Raw genomic sequence first — 23,406 nt, forward strand, 5'->3', positions numbered from 1 at the left:
AAAGGAATAATAAATTACAATTAATTTCAGTCCAAACAGGACATTTCTACCTGCTCCCAATCGAAGGTTAACACTTAAAAAAGTGAATAAGGTAACCCAATGCTTTCTAACAGGAGAAGTAAGCCTCACCTTAGAAAAGGAAAAAATGAAGGAGGTTTTTACTACTAGGACATGTAAACTTAAAAGTGCATGTCTTTCTTTTTAAATACAATTTACTAGGTACAATGAGCCTTTTCGCGTAACTTAAGGGTAACTTATAAGTATTAAAAAGGGACAAAAAGGCTGTTGCAGTGGCAGGCATGAGATGATTTAAAAAGCTACTGCAGTGGATGGCACAGTGTGTGATGCAGGCCCACTAGTAGCATTTAGTTTACATGCCCGGTACAAGTAATGACACTTCACTAGGGACTTACAACTAAATTAAATGTGGCAATTAGGTGTAATACAATTTTACCAATTACAAAGGTGAGATTACAGGCCCTTTTTTACTGGTTAACAGTGTTAAAGTGCACAGAGTTCTAAAGGTAACAAAAGCAAATTCAGCAAAACAGATGGAGTGAAGACAAAATATTTGGGGAAATACCATACCAAGGATGCCAGGTCTAACAAGCCCAATGTAACCGTAAAGAAAAGAGCTCAAATGTGCTCATGATCAGTATTCTGCCAACAGTGGGTCCTATGAATCACAGTGAGTTTGTCAAAAAGTGATACACATCTGTGTGATCATCTACAAACATTAAAAAAGAATCATGAGTCACTAGACTTAATGTACATGGAGACACCAGCAGTCATTAAATCAAGGTACTACTACTGCATCTAAAATACCACACACTACTGCCAGCAGTTAAGGCCTACACAAAATGGATCAAAGGGAACTGCGCCAAGGAAGCTACATTGTGGATAAACCAGGTGAATATCTTACCACTCTTAGGACATGCCAACTAATCACAAGGGTTACTGGATCTGTAGTATGGGAGAGCCTTGTTTTTGGAACCCCTCATGTTGTGCAGAAATTGGCAAACAGCTGTAAAATGTTGTGTAAAATTACACAATGACAAAATCAACTAGTAAACATTAGTCTTTTAAATACAAGGCTTCCATTAACTAAAGGCAGGATTCTGCAAAAGATTTTCTTCAACTGTACACACCAATATACACTGTTCGATGACTAGGGCTGCATGGAGTTCATTGAGTTCTGCTACAAGGAACTCTCCGAACTGGCTAAAAACTCCACAACGCTACTTGGAGTTCTGCATGTGGGCGAAGTTTGCCAGGCACTCATTTGCATTGCCATGTGGAAAGAAGAGTGCATGCTCGAGTTGCAAATCATGCGTGAATGGCACTATGCGGTTCTCGTGTGCGTCCTAGCATTGGTAATCACGCGCGAATGGCACTATGCAGTTCGCATGAATGCAGCTATCTTGTTTTTCTACTCTGTTATGGAGCTGGGCCTATTTTCACAATCCCTCTTAATTCCCTCACCGCGGCCTTCGACATGTCTCACATTGCACTCTCCCACCCAGACTCCACGGCGCTGGGATACAAGGCACCGCCCTCAAGTGGATCCAAACCTTTCTTTCCGGCAGAACTCAGAGGATCAGACTCCCTCCCTTCCTCTCTGCACTCACAGAGATCAACTGCGGAGTGCCCCAAGGATCATCGCTCGGCCCCACGCTTTTCAACATCTACATGGCCCCCCTCACCGCCATCGTCAGACAGTATGGGCTCAGGATAGTATCTTACGCCGACGTCCCCTAGCTCATCCTCTCCCTCACGAAAATCCCAGAGGACTCCCGACTCTGCTTCCAGGAAGGAATGGAGGACGTTGCAGCCTGGATGAAAGATAACTGCCTGAAGCTCAACTTGGAGAAGACTGAGGTCCTCATCCTCGGACCCTCCACCTCCCCCTCGGACAACACCTGATAGTCCGCCACCCTCGGGAGTCCTCCAAACCCTACAGACCACGCACAGAACCTCTGCGTCATCCTCGACTTCTCCCTCACCATGACCCACCAGATCAACTCCTTTGCCCCCACCGGTTTCAACTGCCTTGGCATCCTCTGCAAAACCTTCAAATGGATACCCCCAGAATGCAGAAAGACCAAAACCCACGCACTCATAACTGGACTATGGCAATGTCCTCTATGCCAGAATCACCAGAAATCATCTGCAGAAGCTCCAAAACATCCAGAACAACACAGCCAGACTCGTCCTTGTCGGTACGAACACATGACCCAACACCTACGAGTTCTCCACTGACTCCACGTTGAGAAGAGAGTAACCTTCAAACTTCTCACTCACGCCTACAAATCCCTCCACAACATCAGACCCAAATACCTCAACAAGAGAGTCTCCTTCCATGTACCCAAAAGGAACCTACGCTCCGCCGACCTCGCCATGGCAGAGACCCCCTGCATCTGCAGAAACAGAGCAGGGGGAAGAGCCTTCTCCTACATCGCAGCCAAGACCTGGAACAAGCTCCCAGTTAACATCAGACACTCCCTGACCCTGCACACCTTCAGGAAGAACCTCAAGACCTGGCTCTTCAACTGAACCGGAGCTGCACCCCCCCCTCTCCAGCGCCTTGAGACATTCACTGGTGAGTAGCGTGCTTTACAAGCCCCTGATTGATTGCTTGATTGATCCTCCCCATTTAAAACGTATCTACCCCTCATTTTTATTTATTCTATTGTGGTTGTGCATTTTACATATGTTGGACATTTTATGGGTGTTTTTGTGACCTTTTGTTTTTTGTTTATTAGTGTGTTTGTGTATATTACCTTTTTCGGAAATTTTTGGGGTGTTTTTTGTGAATTTTTTTATTTTTTTTATTTTCCCCTTATTACCTTATTTCTTTTTTCCTTTCCATTACTTTTCCTTCTTTTCTACCCCACCAGGCACCGTTGTACAGGATTGTCTTCCTTTCTCAGGTGTTCAGCGGGGGACAATCTTTAGTGAGGAGGAGGTGGCAGCACAAATGTGTTTGTGCAGCACCACCTCTCCTCCATACTGGTAGCAGACAACAGGTGTGGCAACAGATACCCACTGCAACAGCGTTGGCTGTCCTGGGGGACAGTGCACCAGTGAGTGCAGCACACTAGCCAGTTTCTGCACACCATCCAAATCTGATGCACCGCTGAGTGGATGTCTTTGACCATGCTTTGGTGAATATAAATTATCTGTTGCGATTGTGCTCTACATTGCTAAGCTTTTTATCCAAATAGCATGCTGCTCATACTCAGAGGTAAGTTGCGTTTAGTTTATGTTGGAATAATAATATTGTGTGATCCAGTTTCTAGTTTCTGCTAAGCGGGTGCTCAGCACTACCTAATCAAACTCATAAGAGGCGGTCTCTTTGGCTGATTAATCAGAAAGCCATTGCAGATTGTCCTCCTGTCAATATAGTGAATGAATGAATGAATAAATGAATATTAGCCTTGTAAAGTGCAAACTTTGCCCAGGGGCATCAAGGCACTGCGGAAAGGGCCAACAGACCAAGAGTAAAGCCTCACAATGATAGGTTGGTGAAGAACCAAATCTTAAGGGCCTTACGGAAGAGAGAGTGAGACTCCAGTCCAGAGATTGAAGAGGGAAAGGAATTCCAGAGCCTAGCCGCAGCACAGGTGGAGGCTCTACCCCCTCACCTTACTCTCTTAAACCTGGGAACTACCAACAAATGTTTACTGGCAATGAGGTAGGCAACTTCAGGGCAATGTCCATAACCCCCATTTCCTTAAGCCTGCCCACAAGCCTCAAAGGAGATTTGGTATCGAAGGTCCAGAAGGATCGGTGGTGTGGTATGACCGGGCTTCAACCTGAACTCGGATGCTGATAATGACAGAGGGTAATGCTGTCTCAGTACTGTGCTCACTTCTAAAACCATGCTGTGGCCATTGAGCAGCTACTGTTTCTCCAGATAAGAACTGAGGTAGGAATACAAATGTTTCACCAGAATTTTTGCTGGGACAGGTAACAGAGAGATGGGGCCATAATTTTTTAACTCAGCGGAGAACAGAGAGGGTTTTTTAAAAGGGGTTTAACAATAGCAGTCTTCCGAGAGATGGGGTACTGCGCAGATGCGATAACTGCATTAAGCATTGAGGTAGGGTGAGGTACAATATACTATCTTCCTTGTGTAAAAATCTTCAGAGCGCAGGACTTTAACGGGGAACCAGACTTGATTCCCCTTAACGGACGATCTGTGTCCTCTTGCAATAAAGTAGGGAAGGTAAGAAGCTTATCTGCCTTCATTGAAGTTACAGGGAAATTTGCAGAGAAGGGGTGCATGAGAGGACCTATTTTGATTGCCTCGGCGTTGAGGGATTCCAAGGAAGAATATATTTCCGTGATCTTGGATAGGAACAAACTCAGCATACTATCACAGAGGTCCCGGGAGGTGTCAGTGTGGGCTGGGGCTGATGTGGCAGAAAGAGACTTAATTACATTAAAAATTCTACTTGAGGACCTTATAGATTCTTTTTTTCATTGCAGTTTTTCATTTATATCCAGCACCAACTATGTACATAAATTTCATTAACATATGAGGATTAATCACTCCTTCATTTGTATACAACATTTCAAAATAAACACTTTCTTTCACACACTTTTTTTAAAATTAGCTCTAATTGGGAAGGAAAAGATAAGTAAGCTGAGATTTGTCCACTGCTGAAAGGAAGCTCTAACGGTTATTCTATAGTATAAGATTCAAGCAAAAAAAGTAACCAGAGGGGATATATCACGACAATGGTTACATACCAGTCTTTTTCAAATATCTAGGGCCCATTATGGGGCTGTGATTCCTTCCAGCTATAAATAGGTGCCCGTATGCATCTGCCTAGAGTTTTCCCTCTCTTTCCCTTCCTTTCGTAAATTCCCCTCTCAAAATTAAACACAGCAAGTAACCTGGCAAGCCAATGCTGAAAAGTTGGAGCTGCTTGATCAAGCCAGACTGAAGCAACACAGATTTTCAAAACTGCCTTAGGCAGTTTGACATAGCTTGCCCTTGGCTGTTATTAACCCCAAGGAGCATTAAGACTGGGGTTAAATTAACTTTAAAGTCCAGGGTATGTTCACAAAATGTCCTAATTGAGAATTTTAGCATATCAAGACTCAGACAGGTGGAGAACATATGAACTAAGTCAGCACTTGGAAAATCGCAATGGGAACACCTAGTTCCCTCCTGCCCACCCACTGTGCTATCCTCTGTTATGAGACTTTTATATTCCCTTAGACTTTGTTTGTGCAGATCTCTTTCGGCAGGAGTGAGATCTAGGAGCCAAATCCTTTCTTGATGTCGCCATGTTAGCCTAAGTTTCCTCAGTCTTTCATAGAACGAGGGGGCATAGGTCTTTTTTCTAGCCGCATAATGCATTTTAAGAGGTGCTAGGAGGTGCAAAGCTGCTAAAGGCAAGTTGCAGAACTCGGTATATGCCAGATTAAGATCTGAGTAACGGAGCCATTGATGACTATTGAGAGTGTTAAGAAGGGCCTCGTTACTAATAAGGCTGACGTTTCTCTTCTTCTCCACCCTCTTATTGTTATTATGAGCTAAATGGGATGCCAGAATCTGAAGTTTAAAAGGGATGGTGTTGTGGTCAGACCAGGAAAGTTTAATAGGTTCCTCAACCATAATCTGGGAGTCTCTAAAGAAGATGCCATTTTATATATATATGACCTGCCTTGTGAGTGGGGCTCATAACCAGTGGAGCTAGACCTCAACAGTTCATAGTTTCTAAAAAGATTTGTGTTTCTTTACATATTGTCCCTTACAGGTAAAAATTTAAATCCCCAGAAGTGTAAGGTTTGATCTTGCCAAGTATGGTTCAATTAGGTTGTTAAAATCCTGGCTGAACAATGCTCCCAGTCCTGGCTGGTGATAGGTCACAACTCCCATGAAACTTTCAGTTTCCCTTCAGGGAAAAAGTAAGCACCTGGTACAGGTTGGAAGAGGTAGTAAGTGGCTCAGTATGGCAGGAATAGATGTTGTACAAGAGGACCAGGCATCCACCCATTCTCACTGCCCTGTTAAATCTTGATAAGGCATATCCAGAGGGGATAGCCTCTACCAGGTCTGGACCAGAGCAATCTCAGGGCCAGGTTTCTGTAATAAATACCCAATCCGGCTTACAGAGGGACGTGAAATCCCTGAATTCTACCTTGTTCTTGATGAGGGACCTTGTGGTAATAAGATAGCCCAAAAACGAGTTATTCGAAGGTGAGGAAAGGAGCAGGTGATTCTCCAATGAGAGTATCGCTGGCGCCAATCAGCGGAATGTGCACATTACAGGAAGAAAACTCAGAATTCTGACAGCCAGCAAGAGCTTCCAGGTTCATGTACTTACAAGGAAAGTCCCCCTGCCTCTGTAGATGAAGAAGCTGGTTTTTTGAATAAATAAGTGGCTTCTTCTGATCTATGGAAAAATGGGCAGCGTTCATGGTGCAAGGCTCAGTCCGGGGGGGGGACGGGCACAGATGGGCTTGTCTTTGGTGTACCATTGTGCGCCTGCTGCGCGCATCCGCTGCATGTCTCCTCCAGCATACCCTAAAATAGGCTGGGCCAGAGAAATCTAGAGCGTGAACCCCCCCACTGGAAGACCAGAAGTAGGTGGGAGGACTGATCTAAATACTCACTTCCCTCCGCAACAAACTGCCAAGCCGCAGTGGACCAGGGAAGCGAGACATGCCCCCACTGAAACCCCAAAATAAAGTGCAAGGAGTTGCGCTGATGGCTAACGTTTAAAAACACACATTACGTTTAAAATCAATTAATAAAGAGAAAGCGTTAAAAAGTATTCACATTCAATGCAAGCAGCATAAAGCAGTGTAGTAACGTTGCACTTCGAGTCTGAAGTAGCCAACTAACTGCTGCGTGTCTGACCCAGCATGCCCTAAAATAGGCTGGGCTGGAAAAAAGCTAGAGCGTGAACCCCCCACTGAAAGGCTGGAAGTAGGTGGGAAGACTGATCCAAATACTCACTTCCCTCATTGATATCAGTAAGTAGCCTGTTCTCTCTATGACTTTGTTTATGTAGCACATACAGTTCCAAGCTTTTGCATAGCAATGTGTAGTATGCATCTATGCCTTATATAAAAGGGAGAGTGAGTTGGTCCATTAAGGGGGTTGAAAAATGAGAACAGAATCTAAGGTGACCTAGTTCTAGGACACCCCCGCACCGCACGGCCACCAGCTGCTGCGTGTGCCCCCTTGCCGGTCTGTCTCACTGCCGCCGCGTGACCACGCCCCCTGCCGTCGAGCAGCGTGGTCCACGATCGCCTGACTTGCCCCTGTTGTTTTTGCTGTTTTGGTATTGTTTTGTCCTTCTATATTGCCTGTTTTTTATCTTAGTTCTTGTAATTTCCTTCCTGTTTTGCCTGTTGTCCTGCTGCCCTTCGTCCCCCCTCCCCGCTTCCCGCCACCGCCGCTAACCCCGCCCCTTTTTTCCTTCTGTACCCTCCCCGCTCCCGCCTCCCAGCTGCTCCGCCCCCCCCGCACTTGGCCATATATGGCGACCGTGCGAACGCGCAGCGGTCACGCGCAGCGGGCGGGCCGATTGTGCGCCAAAGGCGCGCCAAAGGTAAGCCCGTCTGCGCCCGTCCGCGCCTGGACCGCGCCCAGGGCCAGGACCCCTGGCCCCCACCGACGGAAGCCGACCCGACGAACCTACAACGCCGCCGACCTCATCGCACTCAACACCGGCGCCATCCCGGGATGCCACCGAGCCACCCCGAAGCACACCCACGGACCCTTCAGCTGCCACGCCTGCAAATTCACCTGCATCCGGACCCACCCTGCACCAGCACCCGCCAAGCCGAACACCAACAGCAACCACCTCAAGTGCATCCTGCTCAACACCCGCTCCGTCCACAGACACGCCGTCGAACTCTGGAACCTCCTCGACACCACAGCCCCAGACATCGCCTTCCTCACGGAGACCTGGATGAACGCCTCCTCAGCACCCGACATCGCCATCGCCGTCCCAGAGGGCTACAAGATCACCCGGAGGGACCGCACCGCCAACCAGATGGTAGGAGGCATCGCCATCATCCACAGGGACACCATCCGCGTCACGACCAACACCGACGACACCCTAACCACCGCCGAACACCTGCACTTCCAGATCCACACCGACCCGAAGACCACCCTCAGAGGCACTCTCATCTACCGACCCCCGGGACCACGCACACGATTCAGCGAGGACATCGCCGACTTCATCAGCCCGCATGCCCTCCCCTCCGCCGACTACATCCTCCTGGGGGACCTCAACTTCCACCTGGAGAACAACAGCGACCGTAACACCACCACCCTGCTTGACAACCTCGCCAACCTCGGACTCAAGCAGCTGGTGGCCACCCCCACCCACCTCGCCGGACACACACTCGACGCCGTCTTCTCATCCAGCAAAGACATCGCCTTCACCCACGCAACAGGACTCCACTGGACGGACCACAGCTGCGTCCACTTCACCTTCAAAAGAACGACGACCCACCACCACCAGCAACAGGTTGCCCGAAGAAGCTGGATCAAGATCACAGCTGACCAGCTCACCGCCTCCCTGAGCCAGCACCCTCCGGCCGGCTCAGCGAACCCAAGCCAGGCCGCCGACAACCTCACGAAGTGGATCAGCAACTGCGCGGACGAACTCGCCCCTCTGAGGACCCCGCCCAGCAGACCCGGCAGCAGAAAAGCCCCATGGTTCACCGACGAACTCAAGAGCTCCAAGAAGAACTGCCGAGCCCTCGAGAAAGTATGGAGAAGGGAACCAACTTTGGACAACATGACCACCCTCAAGCTCGCCACCCGGGAACACCACCAACTGATCTGCGCCACCAAGAAAAATGCCTACAAGGACCGGCTGGACAACAACGCACACAACTGCAAGGAACTCTTCAACATCGTGAAAGAGCTCTCCAACCCCAACGCCGGAAACAACGACATCACCCCATCACAAGACCTCTGCAACTCCCTCGCCTCCTACTTCCACAACAAGATCGCGGACATACACAACAGCTTCAGCATCCAACCGACGCACGCCACAGCCGCAGCAACGCCACTTACCGCCACCCTCCGCGCCTGGACTCCAATCAGCACCGAAGATACCGTCCGCACAATGAACTCCGTCCACTCCGGATCGCCGACCGACCCCTGCCCTCACCACGTCTTCAACAAGGCCGACGTTGTCATCGCACCCCACCTGCGGGACATTATCAACACCTCCTTCGACACCGCCACCTTCCCTGAGAGCTGGAAGCACGCCGAACTCAGCGCTCTACTCAAGAAACCTACAGCGGACCCCACCGAACTCAAGAATTACCGTCCCATCTCACTCCTCCCGTTCCCGGCCAAAGTCATCGAAAAGACCGTCAACAAACAGCTGGCCGCCTTCCTCGAGACGAATGGATCCCTCGACCCATCACAGTCTGGCTTCCGAGCCAACCACAGCACCGAGACCGCCCTCATCGCCGCCACCGAGGACATCCGAACCCTGATGGACAACGGAGAAACAGCGGCCCTCATCCTCCTCGACCTCTCTGCGGCATTCGACACTGTCTGCCACCGCACCCTAGTGCAACGCCTCGGCAACATCGGAATCCAGGAGAAGGCACTGGAATGGATCACCTCCTTCCTCAACGGAAGAACACAGAGAGTCCGCCTACCACCGTACAAGTCAGAGGCCACCGAAGTCATCTGCGGCGTCCCTCAAGGATCCTCGTTGAGTCCCACCCTCTTCAACGTCTACATGAGCCCCCTCGCGGCCATCGCACGCCAACACAACCTCAACATAATCTCCTACGCCGACGACACCCAGCTGATCCTCTCCCTGACCAATGACCCCGCCGCCGCCAGAGCCAACCTGCACGAAGGGATGAGAGATGTAGCCGAGTGGATGACGACCAGCCGCCTGAAACTGAACTCAGACAAGACGGAGGTCCTCATCCTGGGCTCCTCGCCCTCCGCCTGGGACGACTCCTGGTGGCCCCCCGCCCTGGGCACCGCACCCAAACCGACGGACCACGCACGCAACCTGGGCTTCATCCTGGACTCCTCCCTCTCCATGACCAGACAAGTCAACGCCGTCTCCTCGTCGTGCTTCAACATCCTGCGCATGCTACGGAAGATCTTCTGGTGGATCCCCACCGAGACCAGGAAGACTGTCACCCAGGCCCTCGTCACCAGCCGACTGGACTACGGCAACGCCCTCTACGCCGGAACCACCGCCAAGCTCCAGAAGAGACTCCAGCGGATCCAGAACGCCTCAGCCAGACTCATCCTCGACATCCCACGAAACAGCCACATCTCCGGACATCTGAGAGACCTGCACTGGCTCCCCGTCAACAAAAGAATCACCTTCCGGCTCCTCACCCACGCACACAAAGCCCTACACGACCAAGGCCCGATCTACCTCAACAACCGAATCAACTTCTACGCTCCCAAGCGCAACCTCAGATCACCCAGCCACGCCCTCGCCGCCGTCCCCCGCATCCGAAGAGCGACTACAGGAGGAAGGTCCTTCTCCTACCTGGCCGCCAAGACCTGGAACTCCCTCCCGACCGACCTGCGCCTGACCCAAGACCACCTCTCCTTCAGGAAGAAGCTCAAGACCTGGCTGTTCGAGCAGTAACGGCACCCCCCCCTCCTAGCGCCTTGAGACCCTACGGGTGAGTAGTGCGCTCTACAAATGTCCTGATTGATTGATTGAAGATCGTTGACTGCAATGCATTAATTCCAAGTTTAGTTTTTGTGTAAGGAAATTTGGAATAGGGTTTTAGGATTAGTATGGGTAACTCAAAGATAGTCAATAGACTCAAAACTATCACAACAGGCAAAGGTGATCTGTTTTAGAGAAGTAAAATATGACTGCATTTAAATGTAAATGTACAGGAATTTATATAGCGCAAATCACCGAGCGGTTTCTAAGCGCTTGCTTAGGGAACCCGTCCTGGTATTCCCCTGTGAGATAACCCCGGCAGAGTATCCGCAAGGTGAAAGCCAGGCATCCCACCGCGAGGGGCCGTTGTGGAGATTAAGCAAGCTATTGCCCAGAGTCGCAGAGTGTGAACCCGTGAATCGAGTAGGCACCGGAGCGAGAATTGTCGAGTCCATGGACAATTTAGGACTCAAGACCCCGCCGAGTCGGGAATTGAACCCTGGTCCCGGGCTGACATCTGCTTCCAGGTCTGCCTCCTCTAACCAGTGAGCCACACTTCTCCGAAGTGCCTGTCTTAACAATTGTGTGTAGATTACCTGAATCAATGATAATATTTTTTATTTTCATAATTTCTTACATCAGCACTCAAGGGCCAGTAAAGGGACATTGAGGAGATAAGTCCGGGAGTAGCTGGTCAGCTGGAGGCACCGACAAACAGTGCCACTACACAGGGCTCTGCTCACCTAGTAAGTGCTATTATTTGTTATTATTTTTTCCCTAATTTTGAGTTTTATAATGGTTGGGGGTTTAGGATAGGTTCTTGGGATATGTGAATGTGTGTGCCTCGAGGCTGGTATTTGCTGGTGCGAAATAAAGTTTCTCTGACAACCTTACCTACCGTGTCTTGTCCACATGGTGACAAGGATGGAATACAAACCCACTCATGCAAAGTACAATGGGTTACATTTTTGTTTCATTCATGTTATCCCAGCATTATCTTTTTTTCCTTATATTACATGGTTTTCTTTTTTAATAGCTGACTGTTTCCCGTCTCTACCCTCTAGTTTACTTTTCTTCTGCTTTGTTGGCAATCATTCCCTCTCACCTATATATCTTGTGGTGCTGTAAGAATAAGAATAAGAATAACATATGTTGGTACTCTACTGTCTACTGTGAGGATCGCAGGCCCAAGTAAGCTAGTATGATAAATAATACTCACCATGTATGTTTGCCAAGAAGGCTTTCTTTTTCCTGCTCATGCTCTAACAGTTGAGTTCACAAGATAGTGGCCATGGTCATAGATCAGCTTCCCCAAATGTGTGCACTGTCTCATTCATTTATACAGTATATCAGCAGTGGTCCATGACAGTGCAGCATGGCTGTAGAAAAAGTGTGGGGTCCCACTGCCATTTCATTCGCCAAACAACACCTTATGTCTTTCATTTACCATTATTCCACCCCTGGCTTGTATAACATTGTAAACCAACCAAATGCCCAGACTGATATTTTTGTTAGACGATACTGCAGCGCTAAACAAACTGTAGTGATGTATTGCAGTTGGTTTTTTTATTGAAAAAATTAATATATGTAATGCTTTATTGTAGCCACAGAGACCATCAGTGACACCGACCCCAGTGCTGCTGCATGAGGAGAGTCAGTTGGAGGGGGAGAAGCTGCGGCAGGGACTTGCACTGGTAAGTCACACAATTGCTTGCTTATTGACAATTACTATTATTCTTACTAGCTAGTACCAGGGCGTCATCAACACATGACCGTGAACCTCCCAGCTTTACCAGCTGCAACGGTGTTGTAGTATTGATGCCTTTTCTAACTGCAATGCACCAAAAGCTTACATAATGAGCATTGATGGCTTGAGGGAAATATGGAAGATTAGAAGGTTTAAAGAAAGGAAAATGGCATATGAGTAAAAGGGTGGGTGGGTGAACGGATGTGTGTGTTGGTAAAGGGATGAATGGACAAAAGGGTGGTTGGAAGAAAGGGTGGATATTGAATGGATGGATAGAGGATGGCAAATTTTGGTGAAAGACTGGATAAGAGAAAGTAAAACTTAAACGTGGTGGCTGTGGGTGAATTGGAATGAAAGGATAAATTAATATTTGGATTCCTTGGATAAATAAGCAACACAGCTTTTCTCGTGAGGAGCATGCTGCTCACCTACTTCTCTTACTTTGTTTATGTAGTGTTAACAAAGCTAAGATTTAAAGTGGGGGATATTTTTGATTTTTCATTCTACTCCCATGACTCGCTGTATTTGTTAAGTGAGCCAGATTTATCCAACCCCTCATTCATCACCCTCCCTCCCCGCAAATGGCATTTTGCCACCTATGACTGAAATGCAGTATGGTTCAATTTGTGATTGTAGTTTTGGCTCTGTAATGTGTGTCTGCTTCAGTTAATGCCGCATTTACAATGTTTTCAATGCATTGCAAACGAAACACACAAGGTGTATTGTTTCCCTTCGCCCACTCAGTCACCTCTTAGTACTTCACTCCTGCATTTCAACAAAACAATAGGAAATTCCATTCTTTGTATGTGCCACATTTGATTTTATAGCATTGTGAAATGATTCCAGAATATATTTCATGGCTTTCCATAACAGATTTATATTTCACCTGTTTAGATTTTTACCTTTTGATTTCCATCAACTAGTACACTGACTGAATAAGACAAAGATGATGAATCAATGATCAGTGAAGTGGCCCTTCTAATCTATATCAAAAAAGCTCTACACTACTCGCTTAATCCCTCTACCTTACCCTGCACGAGAGTAAGCCAAGTTTCCTTTCCTTACTTACTGCCCAGCAAATTTATTTGTTGGAAATAATATGTGGTAGTGGGCAAGGTCATTGAGTAAAGTGGGAGCAAGTGCACGACTTGATATCAAGTTCGGCATATGGGATACACTATGACAAACGTGCCAAATACAATCTATATAAACTGTTCCTTTACCGGTGGTGCAGTCCATCATTTTCCCAAACGTCGACTTAAAGCAGACAGGATAATATTGACATTCATACATGAGGTATGTAACGTAGTATCCTATTTATTATTCATCTGGCTCTTTGGAGTAAGGGTAGAAAGAAAAATGCATTTGGAGAGGAGCAGAACCATTGAAATCGCAAATAGATAATTGTCATCTACGACTGCCCCAACTGTAGACAGTAGAAAAATCCCCCACGCTCTGGCTAGCAATGAGCATGGCTCCATTATTTTAGCACAACACACAACTTGTACTACATAGTGCATAAACACATACTCAATGATAAGAGGCAATTTTTTTTTCACTCAAAATGTGTATATAGTTACTTGGAAAGCCATTAAAAGAAAAAAAACTTCAAATCACAGTTTTTTAATCCAGTGTTTATCTGCCTTATACTTTTTTCCACATAGTCAGTGCTTTTAGGAAATGCATGTGCAGGTAAAACAAAATTGGCCTTGTGACTCTCCTAATCATATTCACATCAAATTCCAAATTCCCTAGGGGACCAGCAATGTACTGTTACTTTGCCACTCACTAATTTAACACAATTGATTGCACTAGGGGTGGGAGGAAATTGAGAACACACGGAAATTCTGCGAAGACGTGGAATTGCTTGGCCCGTCTGTTGGCAATGTGTTTTTGCGTGAGCATGTTGAAATGTGTCACCAACCTGCCCATGCGGTTGCTAATGGGCGTGGCCATCTTGTTTTCACTTGTCCTGCCAGTTCGCGATGCCTATTTCCTATTCCGGGTCGCGTATTGCATGCTCCCGCCTGATCACGATGAGTATTTCCTGTTCGCGACGCTTTTTACGTGTTCGAGGAGAAATATCACGCAAACTTGCCCACGCGGTCGCAATGGGCGCGGCCATCTTGTTTTTCACTCTATTCTATGGTTCTGGCCCTGGTTTTCTATCCTCCCTCTATCTTTGCAATTCTTTGTTTCTGTACACTTTTTTTGTCTTTTATATTATCTATCTCTCTATTTTCCTGATTCTATATTTTGAGTTTTTTTCTACTTTTTGTTACTTTTTCTGCTACTTTTTTACCCTTTTTCTATTACTTGCTTTTTCTTTTACCTACTTTTCCAATTCCTCCCTTTTCTTTTCCACCCCCCCAGAGTCCCGTAGCAAGGGCCAGGGGAGAGGGCAAGGCCAAGGGCAGGGCTGCTCGCAGTCACAACCGTGACCGCCTTCCCTGCGGAAGGGTGCGCCCACATGGGGTGCATGCACAGGCCTTATATGGTGAGGCGGAGCTGGCCGCACTTGTTTTTTTCATCCAGCACCACCTCCCCTTAACCCTGGCAGCAGGTGGCAGGCCTGGGTCCGGGTACGGGCTCCAGGAGCGCGGCAGCGGTGGAGAAAGGTGCGCCGGGCTGTGGTTCACTGCTCTGGTGTCTGGCGCACCAATAACCAGCTGACGCACTGGTGGTCCGATATCCTGGACCAGGAGCAGGACCTGCTGGACCTGCTAGGAGTGGAGGTCCCGGGGCTTGGTGAATAGCTATTTAATATTACTACTTTGTGTTCTTCTGCTCTGTGTTATATATTGCAAATACATTTTTTCCCCCAACAGCAAGAATGCTTCTGCTTACATTGCAAGTAAATTACGTATAAAAATCTTCTGTGATTGTTATGACAGAGGTGCTCGGCCCTACTAATCGTACTTGTTTCCAACTTTGCGCTTGCTTGGCATGATTATGTAAGAGTTTAGTTTAGAGAACTTAAGTTAGGTAATGCTAGAGAGACTCTAGTCCTTCCTTTGTCCTCCTGCCATTGAGAAGAGATAGTGGTGGATTGATAGGTTTAGTTTAGTTACTCGTTATTGGTAGTTAATTTTTTTAGTGGTCTAGATGAAGCATCCTCTGTCATGTCACATGTTGCTGAGTGCTGCTTACCCCAGTCATTAGTACAAACTTTTGTAGTTTGTTTATTGAGTGGTAATATAGGCTTATTATTTATCACTAGCAGAACATCAGCAGGAACCAACCAAATCTGCAATTTGGTGTATGCAAATATTTATGCATGTGTCCTCCATTGTATTTTTGCAGACTTAGTGAACAATTGGCCCGTCTGGAATAGGTGGGCTAGGTCAGGTGGTATTTAGTCTTAGTTAGTATTTTGGAATCAGAGTGGAACACTGAAATAGTGTTTATAAATATATTAAATAATAACAAGACGGACCGCGAATCCCGCACTAGTCGACGAGATTAAGATAGGTCAATTTTATTACTATTGTTGTTTCCATAAGTATTTTTCGAGGATTTTTAAAATTATTTTACTTGTTTCACACCAATCATCCATGTTTGTCTCTTTCTTTCTTACATCTTTCATGATCGGCGCCCAGGGGCTGGAAAATGGGGTCGGAGTCGGCGGGAGCTGGGGAAGATGCCTCCTAGGGCCAGGAATGCTCCTCTACCAAGGGCTCTGCTGCTGGCCCCAGTATGTCCTCCTGTTGTTAATATTTATAATTATACTTCCCTAACTTTTACTGCACCAGCACCTTATTTTTTCTGAAATATTATTTTAATTTCCTAATTCTATTTTTTACAAACTCTTCTTCATTGTTCAATCTAGACAATCAGTTTCTAAATTCTTGATATCCCTGCCTCTAACTGCCTCTGCTATGACACTACTACTACTATTAGTCTGTCTGTAGCTAAGCTTGCCCAGGTGACAACTCTTTATTTTAAAGGTTTTAAATAAAACTCTGATTCACCAATCGCTCTAGCCACTGAGTCCAGTCCTTTGGGTTGTCCTCGTCTAGTCTTCTTAATCTTGAGGCTTTCCAAAAAGTCCCACTAACAAAATGCCCAACCAGATATTTAACTACTTTTATAGGATATTATTACATACTACTACTGCTGCGGGGATTCTGTACATACAGAACTATGTACAGGACATTGTTGATAGGAGGTTGGACCTTCCTCATACCTCACCCACTATCCCCCTGACCGACTAGCTATAGTGTCTCATTAATTCCCTGAACTCCCTGAAGAAACCCAATGATTAGACAACCCAGAACATAAGACTACACTCCCGACTTCTCAGAGCCATGGAAGCAATGCACACCCTTTCTCTCACTCACTCGTTTAAGTCCACAATCCACACCAAATACCACAGAGTCTATATAAGTTCAAAAGGTTTATTTAAAAAAACACAAGCTCTGTACATTGTTCTATAATGCAGTATACTAACTATACTAGCCAGCACAAACAGCAAAATGCATAAGATTAAAATAATAAACATTGCTACAACTACAAGTCCAGAGAAGACATAAGGGGAAATCATGATAATAACTGAACATTGGTTGAAGAACCACTCCCCCCTTGGCAGGAATCTAGTTTATATAAAATTATGAATGAAGATCTCTGAGCGAATTCTTGGGGACCCCTCACCTTAGAAAAACCAAGAAGTACTGGTTACATCATAAGCTCTGCAAAGCTCTGTTTCGTGGAAGGGAATCTTCTGTCTGTAATGAGAAAAATGGTGCACATTAGTATATTGAAAGCATTTCTCAGTTGTGCCAAAAGTGTAGCATGTTATGGCTAAGCAATACGGACTGACCGCCAGAACTCAATAACAAAGTTGCTTGTTTTTTGAACTTGTCTGCAGCGCTCAGATCGTAAATGTATGAGCTCATATGGGCTCAAACACTTCATAGTTCTTACACAACAAGCTGTGAGGTACCGTGCGCAAAAATAAAAGACATATAGCTAAAATGGTTGTGTGGCTCAGGATAACTTAGCAAAGAGACTAGCATGACCCTAGAGACCCTAACACTACTAGTGTCTACTCTAGTAATACCAGATTTGTACTAGTGATGTCTGTTGTATATGTATGTATTTAACTTTTGTTTGAATCTTGCCAGTGAAAAATAATAAATATGGGGAGGTGTATATGGCATCTAAAAAATGCGTAATGTTTTTTCTAGGCATACTACAAACCACCAGTGCTGGGGCCAGCGAAGATGGCGATGCAGCCATTCCAGAGGGGGCAGGAGATGCGGTACCTGCAGGGGCTGCAGGGGGTGAGACAGCAGCAGTGGCAGGTGGTGGTAAGTTATCCTTACTTATTGGCATTACACTCACTGCAAGGGTGTACAGTACACGGTACTGTTGAGACTAAGGGGCCAATTATGATGGCGGACGGACCTGAGTCCATCTGCACCATAGAGTAGGAGGGAACCTCCGCATGGCGTGCGTAGTTCCCTCCTGTGCAATTAGGATGTGACCGCCACCCTGGCGGTCACATCCTCTATATTTACCATTGCGGCGGGTGCGGCTTCAAGCTGCATCCGCCGGTAAAAATGCATAGATTGCATTTGCATGCAGAAAGCGGCTTGCGGTGCCTGCCGATTTCTGTATACAAATGCAGGGGGGTACCATAGGTACCCCCCATGTGCACCCCCCACCCCCCCTTCACCCAGGGGGCCGCTTGCTAAAGCTTCTGTGCCACTATGTGTTGCATTAATTTGTGTTACTATTTTGCTAAGAGTATTGGTTAATAGTTTTTTTACTTTCTTGATATAGCTACTCCTTCCCAAGCAAAACCATCCAGGAAGGAGTAGACAGCCAAGGCCCGACTCCGGAAGCTGGAGGCCGCCTGCCAAGAAAACCGGCAGCTGGTGGTTCTGGCGGAGGAGGAGGAGATGGTGGCAGCTGCAGCCTCATATAATGCCCTGGGCCCCAGCCAGGCCCATCCAGTTGTACAGTGCCACGGTAAGGCAGCGGCCTGCCACCGCCCTTCGTTATCCAGCACTGCTGCCCCCCTGTGGATGCAACTGCAGGACATATGCGTGCCGCATGCTCCTCCGGAATGCACGCCTAGAGGAGCAGTTAGAGGAGGTGAAGAAGAAGCTAAAGGTCCTGGAGAAAACAGACCGAAGATCCCCTCAATAACTTGACCCTGTTGCATTGCTCCTTTTTTAATCCTTTTTTTGGGTGGGTGGGAATTGGGTGTTGCATTGGGGTTTATAGACATTTTGGACATTCGTTGGATTTCATCATTTTGGACATTGGTTGGGGATTGGGAGAGGGGTGGGCGGGTGTTGTGGGATGTTATTACATAGTTTATTTTTTATCAGGGTATTAAATTATATTTCTACTTAATAGCAACACGTTGTCAATGTATTGTGGGGGGTACTGTTTTATGTCACAATCATGGTTTCCTTGCTGCTGCAGGCAGGGCAGCATCCAGTGTTGGATTTAATAATCTCCTGATTTTGTAACACACAAGCAGATAGATGCGGTAGCCCTCACCGAGTGACTTGTCCTACTAGTACTGTCAGTCTCACCTCCTAGTCTATGCATTCTGCAACTGGACTCAAACGGGTGTGTGAAATTGAATTATTGAAAATATTTCAATTATGAATTATGCCTCCCCCAAAGTTCTTCTCTTACCTGGGCTTGATGTTTAACTTAGCGGTACAAAAGGGGGTGTTGATGGACGGAACATCTGAACCAATCAAACACTCACACCCAGTCAACAGATCTGGGTTTAATCCATCACTTTTCTTTAGCCCACTCTGCCACCCCAGTTCAGACATGGCCATATGCAAATCAGACTGACTCTGTGCCTCATTGGAACAGTCCAGCCCGAACTGCCAAGCCATGCCTTCCCTGGACCGGAAACAAGCTTCCTAGACCGGTTTCTGGCATTCCAGCCGTCTTCAGCCAGGCTTGCTTGAATCCAGTGGCAAAGTGAGCAAGGGACTCACGTCTGAGCATACCCTGCCAACTTATGGCGAACAAAGCGGTACAAAAGGGGGTGGTGATGGATGGAGCATCTGAACCAATCAGACACTCATACCCAGTCAACAGATCTGGGTTTAATCCATCACCGTTCTTTAGCCCACTCTGCCATCCCAATTCAGACATGGCCATATGCAAATCAGTCTGACCCTGAGCCTCATGGGAACAGTCCGTCCCGAACTGCCAAGCCATGCCTTCCCTGGACCTGAAACAAGCTTCCTAGACCTGTTTCTGGCATACCAGATGCTTTGATGTTTAACTTAGGCACAGTGATGGCTGCATGGTGATTATGGTTTTTTTTCCCAACATGCCATGGTTGTGGTGGTAGTAGTAGACACTGGCAGTAGCATTTTCAAAAAAAGAAAATGAGATAGTCAATCGCCTGAGAGAGGCTGTAGGAGTAGTAGAACAAAGTACAATACAGAACTTACTGCCAAACAATAATATGCCAAAATACAATAAAACATAATAGTGGCAGGATAGCCTAGTACATAGAGTTACAACAAACTCTAGTTGTGTCGCGAGTCACTTGACTAGGCCTACAGTACACTTGACACAAGTGTAACGGTTAGTGCTGTGTAGGAGGATGACAACAAATCCAATCGATGCCGGCAATTAATGCTGATGGAATAGGTTCATTTGGTAAAAAAATATACCTCGCAAATATGCGGCTCATGGGAGGGCAAGCAGAAGAAGATCCTTGATCTGCCTTGAAATTGAATTAGTGTTGTTTTTGCCACATCCGCCCCTGCAAGCGTGTGATAAATTATTGGTGTACATTTAATTTAGTCACACCTCAATAAGTCACACAGCCCGGGAGAAGACGGTTAGGGTTTGATGAATGGTTGAAAAGGGGGTTTGGGGGAGTTTGACAAAGAAAAACAGTATGCATGGACAACAACAAAAGAAAACACAATCTTGGCAGAGGAACATATCCATAAATCTGTTAAGGGAGAAAAAGGAAATGCATGCATGATTGATGATGATAACTTGATGTTTAATGATAAGTAGTACTTACTAACTACTACTAGACAATTAGACAGTACAGGGCAGCAGTATATTATGCAATTTGCCTTGTCTGTCTGCCCTCCGAGAGACCTGAATTACATACAGTTTCTGTTCTGTTGTACCGGCCCTGGCTTACTATTAAACATAGCAAAGAAAATTCAAAAAAGCTGTAGGGATGAATTGAATTATATAAGCAGAGAGCAAACATAATAATAACAACAACACACAGTAGTAATGATTGAAGACAAAAAATGAATGAAATTATTTAAAAGATGATGAAAGTTGATACTGTTACTGTATGTTATCCTGGTCAAAGTGGGGAGTTGCATCTCGGCATTCTTCTTGGTCCTCTCTTCCATGGACGCCTCGGCCATCAATCTTGGGTGATGCCACTGCCTGCCTGGCAGATGTAGATTCATTGGTAAGGTAAGTCTGCGTTGTTTTTCTCAGAATAGCACAGAGTAAGGCCTGGCCTGTAATTGTAGATGGGAAAACAAAAGGGATATTGAAAAATCAAGTAGAAAAAAAAATGCATAAATTACGGTGGAGTGCAATTAGAACACTTTCAGAGGGGGCATGGATACATCATGTCTACTCTAGTCTGTTTTCAGCATCAACCTGCAACAACAGGACAGAGCAGGCCCACGCCACCCGTGACCCATCCTCCATTTAGAGTAAAACATTTTGACAGAGGCAGACAAAGCACATATACGGCAACATAGCATTTTACAAAAGAAGTGACTAAATTAATGCACCGCTCTCAGTCATACCACCACACTTGAATCCACCACTACACAGACATGTAGGTCTGCAGTGGTTGTTGTTGACTTGTTTACCTTTTATGCCACTCATAAAACGTCCTGAGTTATTCCATCAATCATCTCGGATCCTACTGAGTGACTGCGAAGATATTATATCACTGTGGTCATCATCATGGTGTTGTCCAACTTAGTGTGCAGTGTACAGAATAGATTGAGTCCCCTTTCCATATTCAAAATGCAATGGATTGGCCTGCAGTAGTAGTACACATTTGTTATCAAAAAACAAGAAGGGAAAGAAACATTGCCTTGAGTTACTTTTAGTGTGTAGATTAGATAATAGTACACAATGAATTCACTACATACAACAACAACACAAATCACTCAGTCAGCGTCCAATGCATGTTATCATTCAATGCCTGTTCCTTGTCATCTTCAGTTAACGGGCAGTCTCTGTCGGCTCGGAAAGGATGATAGCTATAGTAGTTATCAATCATCATGTTCCACTTCTTTTGGAGGGACTCAACGAGGCAAGATTTTCTTTTTTCTTCTATTTTGCTACATCCAATCACCATCTTGCTTGCAGGCTATAGATTTAGATTGATTCAGGAGGATGGAGGAGCAGGATTCGGAGCACTGGACTGAAATACAGATAGCTGAAACTCATATATGGCAATAAAAGACTAGAAGACGGTGGTGATGGATTTGTTGTGATTCTAATTTTGAAGTTTCCAACCAGAAAGACAGACACACAAATAAAAGTAAATAAGGGAGGAAGACATTAAGAAGTGGAAGCCTAGTTGTCAGGGAGGTATAGCTCGTCCTCAAGCACTGGGGGTTCAACAAGAACTAGGTAATCATCATCTAATATGCTATTTCCGTCACCTGAGCCACTGTCCTCATCTTCCAGCATTGATTCATGTATTGTATAATTTGTGGTATAAATTGCTGATTCATTTTGATCATGGTTACCCTCTCCACATTTTTGGGTGAGAAACTGGTCCTTTTCACTGTTACAATGGCACCATCAGTACTGAAAACACATTCAGAATAGACACTTGTGACAGGATAAGCCAGATAGTTTATCTCCAGCCTGATGAGCACTGGCCATTGGCCCCTTTTGCCATACCAATAACGCAATGGGTCATCCATATAGGCCTGGACCAGCGGCTCAATGTTCAGGGGATGCTACACTTTGTTCGGCCTCTTTTGTCTTTACATTAGCACTGGACCTAGCAAGTCCTTGCTGTAAATATCAATCCTGTGCCATTTTTACTGGGGCTGATGATCCACTTCTTGCTGTTGTAAATAGTGTTGGTGTTGGTGACAGCTGTGAGCCAAACACACTGCCCTCAGACTCTGAAGTTGAACTTGATGCCAGATGCCCTGCTGCAGTACTTGTTTTTGTGGGTTTGAGTAGCATGCCTTTAATTACCAGCCGTTCATTTTCCAATCTACTGGCTGCCTCAGCTATCCAAGTTTTGTACCGGGCAACATCCACTTCTGAAAAAGGGAGTAATGTCTTACTGTCCAGTGCCAAATTGTGGCACAAATATAATGTTCTTGTGACAAAATCTTAGTTTGCACCCTTGTATTTTCAGTTAAGCAACAGGATAAGCCCTCCACCAACTCATATGCTTTTTTTCCCCTCCACACCTATATACGTTTCAGACACCTCCTTCAGCTGTTGCTCTAGCATGTACAACACTGGGATAGCTTGGCCCATAGTACAGTCTTCCTTGTTGACTTCACGTGTGAAGACCTCAAAATGAAGAAAAATCTCTGTCTGGCATTTAACTAGGCACCATTGGTCCATCTGAAGGGTCATGCCTTTCACAATAGCATCCGACCTTCACATGAGTGCTTTGACTGGCATTCTATAGTCACGTTGAATGATCCTCAACTGCTTCCGGGCTTTAAAAGAATGGCTGAAATTAGTGCATGTTCTGCGACAGGTAGTCAGTAAGTTGCTGACTATGGATTCTTTTTTCAGAAAGTGTTGAACTGTAATGTTAATGCTGTGTGCCAAACACGGGACCCTGAAATAGGCACCAACCTCCATGGCCTTAAGTACATTACTGCCATTATCTGTGGCAACAAAGCCAATGTTAAGCCCTCTTGTGAGAAGCCATTCAAATACCTTGCTGTTAAACTCTTCCAAAATGTTTGCAGCAGTATGAGATTTCTCCATGGCGAACATGGCTACAGTTGCATATTTCCGGGGAGCATTAGAAATCTCAGC

The sequence above is a fragment of the Lissotriton helveticus genome, chromosome 4_1 (assembly GCF_964261635.1).
Source record: "Lissotriton helveticus chromosome 4_1, aLisHel1.1, whole genome shotgun sequence".
Taxonomy (NCBI): Eukaryota; Metazoa; Chordata; class Amphibia; order Caudata; family Salamandridae; genus Lissotriton; species Lissotriton helveticus.